Below are 12,136 nucleotides of genomic sequence, written 5' to 3'. Positions count from 1 at the left end.
TTCTGCTGACATGGTTGTCTGGCTCTAGAGCAGCTCTGCTGACCTGGTTCTCTCCCTCTAGAGCGGCTCTGCTGACCTGGTTCTCTGGCTCTAGAGAAGCTCTGCTGACCTGGTTCTCTGGCTCTAAAGCAGCTCTGCTGACCTGGTTCTATGGCTCTAAAGCAGCTCTGCTGACCTGGTTCTCTGGCTCTAGAGCAGCTCTGCTGACCTGGTTCTCTGGCTCTAGAGCAGCTCTGCTGACATAGTTCTTAGGCTCTAGAGCAGCTCTGCTGACCTGGTTCTCTGGCTCTACAACAGCTCTGCAGACCTGGTTCTCTGGCTCTAAAGCAGCTCTGCTGACCCGGTTCTATGTCTCTAAAGCAGTTCTGCTGACCTGGTTCTCTGGCTCTAGACCAGCTCTGCTGACCTGGTCCCTTGGCTCTAAAGCAGCTCTGCTGACCTGGTTCTCTCCCTCTAAAGCAGCTCTGCTGACCTGGTTCTCTCGCTCTAAAGCAGCTTTACTGACCTGGTTTCTCTGGCTCTACAGCAGCTCTGCTGACCTGGTTCTCTGGCTCTACAGCAGCTCTCCTGACCTGATTCTTAGGCTCTAGAGCAGCTCTGTTGACCTGGTTCTCTGGCTCTAAAGCAGCTCTGCTAACCTGGTTCTATGGCTCTAAAGCAGCTCTGCTCACCTGGTTCTCTGGCTCTAGAGTAGCTTTGCTGACCTGGTTCTCTGGCTCCAAAGCAGCTCTGCTGGCCTGACTCTCTCCCTCTAAATCAGCTCTACTGACCTGGTTATCTGCCTCTAGAGCAGCTCTGCTGACCTGGTTCTATGGCTCTAAAGCAGCTCTGCTGACCTGGTTCTCTGGCTCTAGAGCAGCTCTGCTGACCTGGTTCTCTGGCTCTAAAGCAGCTCTGCTGACCTGGTTCTATGGCTCTAAAGCAGCTCTGCTGACCTGGTTCTCTGGCTCTAGAGCAGCTCTGCTGACCTGGTTCTCTGGCTCTAGAGCAGCTCTGCTGACATAGTTCTTAGGCTCTAGAGCAGCTCTGCTGACCTGGTTCTCTGGCTCTACAACAGCTCTGCAGCCCTGGTTCTCTGGCTCTAAAGCAGCTCTGCTGACCCGGTTCTATGTCTCTAAAGCAGTTCTGCTGACCTGGTTCTCTGGCTCTAGACCAGCTCTGCTGACCTGGCCCCTTGGCTCTAAAGCAGCTCTGCTGACCTGGTTCTCTCCCTCTAAAGCAGCTCTGCTGACCTGGTTCTCTCGCTCTAAAGCAGCTTTACTGACCTGGTTTCTCTGGCTCTACAGCAGCTCTGCTGACCTGGTTCTCTGGCTCTACAGCAGCTCTCCTGACCTGATTCTTAGGCTCTAGAGCAGCTCTGTTGACCTGGTTCTCTGGCTCTAAAGCAGCTCTGCTAACCTGGTTCTATGGCTCTAAAGCAGCTCTGCTCACCTGGTTCTCTGGCTCTAGAGTAGCTTTGCTGACCTGGTTCTCTGGCTCCAAAGCAGCTCTGCTGGCCTGACTCTCTCCCTCTAAATCAGCTCTACTGACCTGGTTATCTGCCTCTAGAGCAGCTCTGCTGACCTGGTTCTATGGCTCTAAAGCAGCTCTGCTGACCTGGTTCTCTAGCTCTAGAGCAGCTCTGCTGACGTGGTTCTCTGGCTCTAAAGCAGCTCCGCTGACCTGGTTCTCTCCCTCTAGAGCAGCTCTGCTGACCTGGTTCTCTGCCTCTAGAGCAGCTCTGCTGACCTGGTTCTCTGGCTCTAAAGCAGCTCTGCTGACCTGGTGGTTCTATGGCTCTAAAGCAGCTCTGCTGACCTGGTTCTCTGGCTTTAAAGCAGCTCTGCTGACCTGGTTCTATGGCTCTAAAGCAGCTCCGTTGACCTGGTTCTCTCCCTCTAAAGAGCTCTGCTGACCTGGTTCTCCGGCTCTAAAGCAGTTCTGCTGACCTGGTTCTATGCCTCTAGAGCAGCTCTGCTGACCTGGTTCTATGGCTCTAAAGCAGCTCTGCGGACCTGGTTCTCTGGCTCTAAAGCAGCTCGGCTGAGCTGGTTCTCTGGCTCTAGAGCAGCTCTGCTGAGCTGGTTCTCTGGCTCTAAAGCAGCTCTGCTGACCTGGTTCTCGGCCTCTAGAGCAGCTCTGCTGACCTGGGTCTCTGGCTCTAGAGCAGCTCTGCTGACCTGGGTCTCTGGTTCTAGAGCAGCTCTGCTGACCTGGGTCTCTGGCTCTAGAGCAGCTCTGCTGACCTGGGTCTCTGGTTCTAGAGCAGCTCTGCTGACCTGGTTCTCTGGCTCTACAATGGCTCTGCTGACCTGGTTTCTCTGGCTCTACAGCAGCTCTGCTGACCTGGTTCTCTGCGCTCACGATGCACGGACCCGACTTCGCAAAAATATATTTAAAAATAATATGTTTATTAGAAGTACAAATATAATATTTTTAGGAATATCTTAGATAATCTCTTGCTCTAATATGTATATTAAAGACACATACATATCATTTTGGAACATACATTTTTTTTGCGGGAGTCACGCACCCAGCGCGCCCCTGCGTGTATATGAAGTCACGCGGGACCCGCCACCGCGCAAGCATCTCGTACTGTAATGTGCTTGTGTCGCAAATGCGCGGGAGCAGGAGTCGCGGATTGGTCGCATACCAATCGTGCACATCACGTAATATTAAATGTATATGATGTAACTGAAAAACACGCAGCCGTCGCACACCGTACGCGGATCCTTCACAACTTTTCTAAAATGGCGGCTAGAATCCACGCACCCACCGTGATGTGTACGCTTTGAGTGCGCGACTCCGAAAAAAAATTGCTAACATTTAAAAAAAAAAAGAAAATAATATAAATATATTAAAATAAACATAAAATGTATCAATATTTCAGTTTGAATGTTTTTAAAAATTAAATTTTTTGAAATTTTCTGAAAAATATATAATGTTATAATAATGAATAAAATATTTATAAATAAACAGTTAAAAAACTATAGAAAATCAGTACAAAAAAATAGGTATAGCTACTATCACACTTAAAAATTAACATTTAAAAAAGCTTTGAAATTCACTGAAAAAAAACATAGGTTTCAGAGACGTTATAGTTAGAAATTAGCATTTAAAAAAGCTTTGAAATTCACTGAAAAAACCATAGGTTTCAGAGACGTTATAGTTAGAAATTAGCATTTAAAAAACCTTAGAAATTCACAGGAAAAAAACATAGGTTTCAGAGGTGTTATAGTTACCTGGCCATTTCACTCGTACAAAACCATAGAAATTCCTCCGTTATAGTTAGTTCTGCTAACTATAACTCGCGCGCCCGCAATGCACTGCTGATGATGTCACATATTGCATCATTCATTACATGGTCAGTGGCATCACTGATGACATCACTGATGACATCACTGATGACATCTCAAATGACATCACTGATGACATTATCCACGTGAGAATCTGATACACCTCATCTTACACTAATATAACCTTTCATCACTCACTGTAAAATACAGATTGCCATATTTGAAACCATTGACACACCAATACCAGTTACTACATACCCACTCACTGATTCCTAAGTCTACACACACAACTCCCCATTCAACAACAGAATCATTTATACATGCAGTCACTAATTAATAGAACACTATCAAATGCACTTATACACATATATAGACATTGACACATCAGCAGTCATCTTAGTCGGTTATGTAGTCATCCTACTCACTCATGAAAAAAATTAATCACACTTACATTTACTCACTTACACAATTATCCAACAACACCTCATTTATTAAAACACATAGTAACTCATAGTTAATATGTTAAAAAATCACCATTACAATTATACACTCATTCATATAGTTACTCTCACAATCACTGACTCTTACACATACTTATTTATATACACCAACTCTCACATACAATGCCTTTTATTTTTTTATTTTGTTGAAAATGTACAACTAAAAAATATATTCGCTCACCAACACACAAATAAATACGCTCAGTCACCCAAACAACTGTTTCCACAGGCACTCTTAAACCTATACACCCAGTCAAACAACCATTCACACATCTATGCATAGAATTACACACACCCCATCCAACCACACACAAACTCAGTGTCCCATACAAATACTCACCCAACTAATCAATAACTAATATACACACACATGTAGTTAGTGACCAACTGATGCAGCATGTTATACAACAACAGAGACAGTGATGCACATATTCACATAGTTTAGTTACTAATCCATGTATCAAGTGAGACACTTTTAATTACTCACTTAAACAGACGGTCAGACAGCTACTAAATCCTCCATCCAGACAGTTATATATCCACTCAAGCTTCAATACAGATTGGTATATATAATACATATTTAAATTTCAAACTAAACCAAATTCACTGGATGATGTCATCAGTGATGTCATTTGAGATGTCATCATTGATGTCACTGACCATGTCATGAATGATGCAATATGTGACATAATCAGCAGTGCATTGCGGGCGCGCGAGTTATAGTTAGCAGATCTAACTATAGCGGAGGAATTTCTATGGTTTTGTACGAGTGAAATGGCCAGCTAACTATAACACCCCTGAAACCTATGCTTTTTTCTGTGGATTTCTAAGGTTTTTTAAATGCTAATTTCTAACTATAAAGTCTCTGAAACCTATGTTTTTTTCAGTGAATATATATATATATATATTTTTTTTTGACGATAGTAGTGTTTCCCTACCGTGACAAAGGCTGCAAAGCCGAAACGCGTCGGTTGACAGATAGGCTCTGTTCTTGGAATAAAAAGTGTAAAAAGTAAGGATTGGTGTGTGCGACTAAACTTTGTTGAAAAATTGATTTTTGGCCCCTGATCTGGCCCGTAGTCTGCACCCGCTGCTGAGCGATCTGGCGATCCGACCACATTGTTGTTGAAACTTAAATTCAGCCAGAGGCGCCCGACCGAGAGAACGTGGGATTGACGCGGAAGGAAATCGAAAACTCACCAGGTAGAGCGCTGACGGTCGGAGCGGAACTGCCCCACCCGGACAGGAGTCTCCCTGAGGTGAGTGAAGCTACCTGAGCGTTAACTTTTTTCTCTCGCACGAAGCGACTTGAGTGGGAAACAAAAGAAACCCAAACCATGACGACAGCTTGGCATATGGTGTTTTCCCCAAAGTACCAATCCCTCCTATGCCTAAAATCAATTTGAATTGAGAGCCTGTAAACATTTGTGAAAAACTTTGCATTTGGGGTCAAAACAACTACAAAACTAATGGAAGCGCGAAAAGCAAAGCGGGCTCAGAAACTCGCCACAATGTTTCAGCCTGCCACAGGTGAATGCACAGAAGCCATTGAAATAGCCGATAAACAGCGCGATGAAAATCCCTCGCTGAAATATCTCTTCTTACAACTTGAGAAACAATATAAAAAGGAAACTAGCAAAAGTTGGGAAATTATGGCCCTGAATAAATATCTTGAAATAGATAGAATTCCCAGAGGTTTACGTATCTTTACATTGCCAACACACCCAGATACAAGAACGGACATGTTGGAAGAATGGGGCCAGAATAACATGGAGTGTTCAAAAAACATGTTACGAATCCTCATAAAATATGCAGAAATTGATTTGGAAGAGGCACATGCTCAGATCAAAGAATTGGAAACTAAGATTGGAATATTGAACAAAGATGAAGTAACAAAGCTAAGAAAAGAGATGGAAACACGACTAGAAAAATATGAGGATGAGGTACAGGAGCGAAAGCACAGGAAGTTCATCAGAGATGAAAATGATTACAAACAAGGCAAAATTCTAACGTTTGCTAAACGCTTCGACAATTTGAAAATAAACTACCAAAGAAATCCACAAAAGAGAACAGGAGAAACTACAAGTGAATCAGACATCAGCGAAAATGAAACAGCCACCAACACAGATGTCATCAAAAAGACCAATTTTTTAGAGGAGATGCGTTTGGTGAATTTGGATCAAACCTTGTCAAGGAATCGGGCCCAAGGAAGAGGCAGAGGGCGTGGAAGAGGCAATATAAAATCTATACCAGCACCAGAAAAACCAGAAGATCCAAACGCAAAAAGGCAATATCCTTTAAGGAACAGAACATTCAAGAAATAGATGAAACAAACGAAAAAAGAGAAGAAAAAAATCTAATCATAAACCTCTCAAATTATGCTTTATCTAAAGACGAATGTTTAGTACTAAACAAAGGACTGTCATTCTGCCCTGAAAGACATTTGAATTACACCGATACAAAAATCGACATATACAAATATTTACGAAAATTAAAATTAACAAAGATACATGTTGGAAAGCCCAAAAAATTAGAAATTGAAAAAAACAATGAGGGAGAAATGACATCAAATCCCGAACTAACAAGTGAACAAATACAAGATGTAAAAAATCTTTTTGATCTAGCACACAATTTGTATGAAGAGGAATATACAGCAAATCAAGTTCTGGATGAATTGGGAATAGAAACATCACAGTATGTAAGAAGTGGACTCAAGAACAAGTCCAAATATTGTCCTCAGCTAACTCCGGGAAACAAAATCAACTTATTTTCTGAAGCAGTTATGAAAGAACTAGAAGGAATACAAAAAACACGAAACAATAAAAAGAAAGAAAATCTTACGAGAAAGGAAAATCAAGCAATAACAAGTCTAAAAGATAATCCCCTAATAATGATAAAACCTGCAGACAAGGGGGGAAATATAGTCATTCAAAATACATCGGACTATATCAAAGAAGCGCAAAAACAACTAGGTGACAATACTAAATACAGAAAACTGACTTCGAATCCTATCAATAAAATGATTGTGGACCTCAGAAAAAACCTGGATGAATGGCAGATACAAAATTTGATCAATGAGGAAGAACGACAATATTTGTTTAAAGAGTACCCTACAATACCAACGATTTACTTTTTACCTAAAATTCACAAAACTTTAATGAACCCTCCAGGGAGACCAATAGTATCATCCTGTGACTCTTTATACGAAAATATGTCAACATATGTTGACTATTTCTTGGCACCTATTGTGAAAAATCTAAGTTCATACATACAAGACACGGGGGAGTTCTTAAGAACACTTGCACACATCACATGGAACCCGAATTTTATCATGGCCACGATTGATGTCGTGTCACTATATACCTCTATAAAGCATGACATAGGCCTACAAGCATGTGCATATTTCCTAAAGCAAAGAAAGATTACGGAACTTCAACACTCAGCCATGTTGCTGACAATGATTAAAACATGTCTAAGTAACAACATTCTTCTCTTCGACCACCAATTATACCAACAGCTCTGCGGTACTGCCATGGGCATTTCCTTTTCCCCAAATTTTGCTAATCTCACGATGGGATGGTGGGACAAGGAAATAGCTTGGGGTCCTGAGAATCATCTATCTTTGGAGAAAATCGTATTATGGATACGATATATAGATGATTTATTCATAATTTGAGACGGAAGAAAGGAAGACTTCATGAAATATTTTAACCAACTGAATGAAAATCAAATAGGATTATCCTTCACTTGCACAACGAGCAAAACAAGGATAAACTTCCTAGACACCACAGTGTATATAGATGAAGGAAAAATACAAACTACCTTACATCGAAAGAAAACAGCCACAAATAGCATTTTACATGCTAAGAGCTTCAATCACCACCCCCTTTTGTACCGCTTTGTTCGCCATAAGTTGGCAGGGTATGCTCAGACGTGAGTCCCTTGCTCACTTTGCCACTGGGTTCAAGCAAGCCTGGCTGAAGACGGCTGAAATGCCAGAAACCGGTCCTAGGAAGCTTGTTTCCGGTCCAGGGGAGGCATGGCTTGGCAGTTCGGGCTGGACTGTTCCCATGAGGCACAGGGTCAGACTGATTTGCACATGGCCATGTCTGAACTGGGGTGGCAGAGTGGGCTAAAGAACGGTGATGAATCAAACCCAGATCTGTTGACTGGGTGTGAGTGTTTGATTGGTTCTGATGCTCCGTCCATCACCACCCCCTTTTGTACCGCTTTGTTCGCTATAAGTTGGCAGGGTATGCTCAGTCGTGAGTCCCTTGCTCACTTTGCCACTGGGTTCAAGCAAGCCTGGCTGAAGACGGCTGAAATGCCAGAAACCGGTCCTAGGAAGCTTGTTTCCGGTCCAGGGAAGGCATTTTGTAGCCTGAATATTTCCGTGACCTCACCCTCACGTTCCAGCGGAAGATTAGCACCCGCCACGAGTTCAGCAGATCAAGGGTGAGACCTGGAGCCACAATTTAATCACTGCTAGAACCACCGAGTGAAAAAATGAGTAAGCATCCTACCAGCGCTGCTGACAATTATTTAAATGGAAGATAGAAGTAATACATACCGAATCCTGTAGGACGTTGTAACATTTGAGACCCTGGCCGGCGAGGGATGGCAATATCACATCATGGCATTGACAATTGGAGGCACCATGGCCGGATTAATTCTGAGGGGCTGTATAAGCCATGCAGCGTGAAAGTGACATTGCATATCACATCCAAGCAATCGTACATGGGAACTTTGAATAACAAAAACGAAATGCTTTCCATCAGGCTGTGAAGAAAGTAACACGCAAACATGGCAGCCAAGAAGAAAGGTATTTGACCCTGAACTGCGTTTGTCCCTCATCTCTGGCTATGAATATGTGCCTCTCCAATGAGATTGTTTCAAAAAGTATTTAAACCTGCGCAATGTTTAATGCCAAGTTGACATGCACTGAAGAAGGCTAGATGTCGAAATGCATTTGCAATAAATTATTTCAACTGACTGCATCCTGTGAGTGCTCCGCATTTTGTAGCCTGAATATTTCCGTGACCTCACCCTCACGTTCCAGCGGAAGATTAGCACCCGCCACGAGTTCAGCAGATCAAGGGTGAGACCTGGAGCCACAATTTAATCACTGCTAGAACCACCGAGTGAAAAATGAGTAAGCATCCTACCAGCGCTGCTGACAATTATTTAATTGGAGGATAGAAGTAATACATACCGAATCCTGTAGGACGTTGCAACATTTGAGACCCTGGCAGGCGAGGGATGGCAATATCACATCATGGCAATGACAATTGGAGGCACCATGGCTGGATTAATTCTGAGGGGCTGTATAAGCCATGCAGCGTGAAAGTGACATTGCATATCACATCCAAGCAATCGTACATGGGAACTTTGAATAACAAAAACAAAATGCTTTCCATCAGGCTGTGAAGAAAGTAACACGCAAACATGGCAGCCAAGAAGAAAGGTATTTGACCCTGAACTGCGTTTGTCCCTCATCTCTGGCTATGAATATGTGCCTCTCCAATGAGATCGTTTCAAAAAGTATTTAAACCTGCGCAATGTTTAATGCCAAGTTGACATGCACTGAAGAAGGCTAGATGCCGAAATGCATTTGCAATAAATTATTTCAACTGACTGCATCCCGTGAGTGCTCCGCATTTTGTAGCCTGAATATTTCCGTGACCTCACCCTCACGTTCCAGCGGAAGATTAGCACCCGCCACGAGTTCAGCAGATCAAGGGTGAGACCTGGAGCCACAATTTAATCACTGCTAGAACCACCGAGTGAAAAATGAGTAAGCATCCTACCAGCGCTGCTGACAATTATTTAATTGGAGGATAGAAGTAATACATACCGAATCCTGTAGGACGTTGCAACATTTGAGACCCTGGCAGGCGATGGATGGCAATATCACATCATGGCATTGACAATTGGAGGCACCATGGCCGGATTAATTCTGAGGGGCTGTATAAGCCATGCAGCGTGAAAGTGACATTGCATATCACATCCAAGCAATCGTACATGGGAACTTTGAATAACAAAAACGAAATGCTTTCCATCAGGCTGTGAAGAAAGTAACACGCAAACATGGCAGCCAAGAAGAAAGGTATTTGACCCTGAACTGCGTTTGTCCCTCATCTCTGGCTATGAATATGTGCCTCTCCAATGAGATCGTTTCAAAAAGTATTTAAACCTGCGCAATGTTTAATGCCAAGTTGACATGCACTGAAGAAGGCTAGATGCCGAAATGCATTTGCAATAAATTATTTCAACTGACTGCATCCCGTGAGTGCTCCGCATTTTGTAGCCTGAATATTTCCGTGACCTCACCCTCACGTTCCAGCGGAAGATTAGCACCCGCCACGAGTTCAGCCGATCAAGGGTGAGACCTGGAGCCACAATTTAATCACTGCTAGAACCACCGAGTGAAAAAATGAGTAAGCATCCTACCAGCGCTGCTGACAATTATTTAATTGGAGGATAGAAGTAATACATACCGAATCCTGTAGGACGTTGCAATATTTGAGACCCTGGCAGGCGAGGGATGGCAATATCACATCATGGCATTGACAATTGGAGGCACCATGGCCGGATTAATTCTGAGGGGCTGTATAAGCCATGCAGCGTGAAAGTGACATTGCATATCACATCCAAGCAATCGTACATGGGAACTTTGAATAACAAAAACAAAATGCTTTCCATCAGGCTGTGAAGAAAGTAACACGCAAACATGGCAGCCAAGAAGAAAGGTATTTGACCCTGAACTGCGTTTGTCCCTCATCTCTGGCTATGAATATGTGCCTCTCCAATGAGATCGTTTCAAAAAGTATTTAAACCTGCGCAATGTTTAATGCCAAGTTGACATGCACTGAAGAAGGCTAGATGCCGAAATGCATTTGCAATAAATTATTTCAACTGACTGCATCCCGTGAGTGCTCCGCATTTTGTAGCCTGAATATTTCCGTGACCTCACCCTCACGTTCCAGCGGAAGATTAGCACCCGCCACGAGTTCAGCAGATCAAGGGTGAGACCTGGAGCCACAATTTAATCACTGCTAGAACCACCGAGTGAAAAATGAGTAAGCATCCTACCAGCGCTGCTGACAATTATTTAATTGGAGGATAGAAGTAATACATACCGAATCCTGTAGGACGTTGCAACATTTGAGACCCTGGCAGGCGATGGATGGCAATATCACATCATGGCATTGACAATTGGAGGCACCATGGCCGGATTAATTCTGAGGGGCTGTATAAGCCATGCAGCGTGAAAGTGACATTGCATATCACATCCAAGCAATCGTACATGGGAACTTTGAATAACAAAAACGAAATGCTTTCCATCAGGCTGTGAAGAAAGTAACACGCAAACATGGCAGCCAAGAAGAAAGGTATTTGACCCTGAACTGCGTTTGTCCCTCATCTCTGGCTATGAATATGTGCCTCTCCAATGAGATCGTTTCAAAAAGTATTTAAACCTGCGCAATGTTTAATGCCAAGTTGACATGCACTGAAGAAGGCTAGATGCCGAAATGCATTTGCAATAAATTATTTCAACTGACTGCATCCCGTGAGTGCTCCGCATTTTGTAGCCTGAATATTTCCGTGACCTCACCCTCACGTTCCAGCGGAAGATTAGCACCCGCCACGAGTTCAGCAGATCAAGGGTGAGACCTGGAGCCACAATATATATATATATATATATATATATATATATATATATATATATATATATATATATATATATATATATATATATACATATATATATATACATTTTCACTGAAAAAACCATAGGTTTCACACACGCTATAGTTAGGAATTAGCATTTAAAAAACCTTGCAAATTCACTTAAAAAATCATAGGTTTCACACATGTTCTAGTTAGCTGGACATTTCACTCGTAAAAAACCAATGAAATTCCCCCGTTATAGTTAGTGCAGGCAACTATAACTCACGCGACCGCAATCCTCTGCTGATGACGTCAGATATTACATCACTGTATTTACCCATGTCTTCTTCCATTAATCTTTAGCTATACATATATTACAAATATTTATTTTTCATAAAGACACATATGTCATCAGTGATGTAATATCTGACGTCATCAGCAGAGGATTGCGGTCGCGTGAGTTATAGTTGCCTGCACTAACTATAACGGGGGAATTTCATTGGTGTTTTACGAGTGAAATGTCCAGCTAACTATAACATGTGTGAAACCTATGGTTTTTTCAGTGAATTTGTACGGTTTTTTAAATGCTAAGTTATGTATTTATAATTTTTTTTTTTTTTTCAGGTTTTTCACCGAAAATCACTCAATAAACACAAGGGCGCTTTTTAGAGCCACCTAATATCTAAACAC

At 42.5% G+C, this 12,136-nt stretch overlaps 1 protein-coding gene across 2 annotated transcripts in view; it reads left to right on the top strand.

Moving 5' to 3' along the window:
- Positions 1-12,136, top strand: part of FBXW9 (F-box and WD repeat domain containing 9) — a 128,404-nt gene that overhangs the window by 14,417 nt on the left and 101,851 nt on the right. Inside the window, exon 1 of one of the 2 annotated variants that reach the window (XM_085654455.1) lies at positions 11,047-11,166. The exons of the other annotated variant lie outside the window; for it this stretch is intronic. The gene's annotated coding sequence lies outside the window, so the exon portion shown is untranslated. Of the gene's footprint in view, positions 1-11,046; positions 11,167-12,136 lie in introns of those variants that run through there. 2 annotated transcript variants of the gene reach the window in all.

Source organism: Triturus cristatus, chromosome 4_1 (assembly GCF_964204655.1).
Source record: "Triturus cristatus chromosome 4_1, aTriCri1.1, whole genome shotgun sequence".
NCBI classification, from domain to species: Eukaryota; Metazoa; Chordata; class Amphibia; order Caudata; family Salamandridae; genus Triturus; species Triturus cristatus.
Note: the sequence above shows the minus strand (reverse complement) of the source record. Positions and strands in the feature narration are given on the sequence as shown.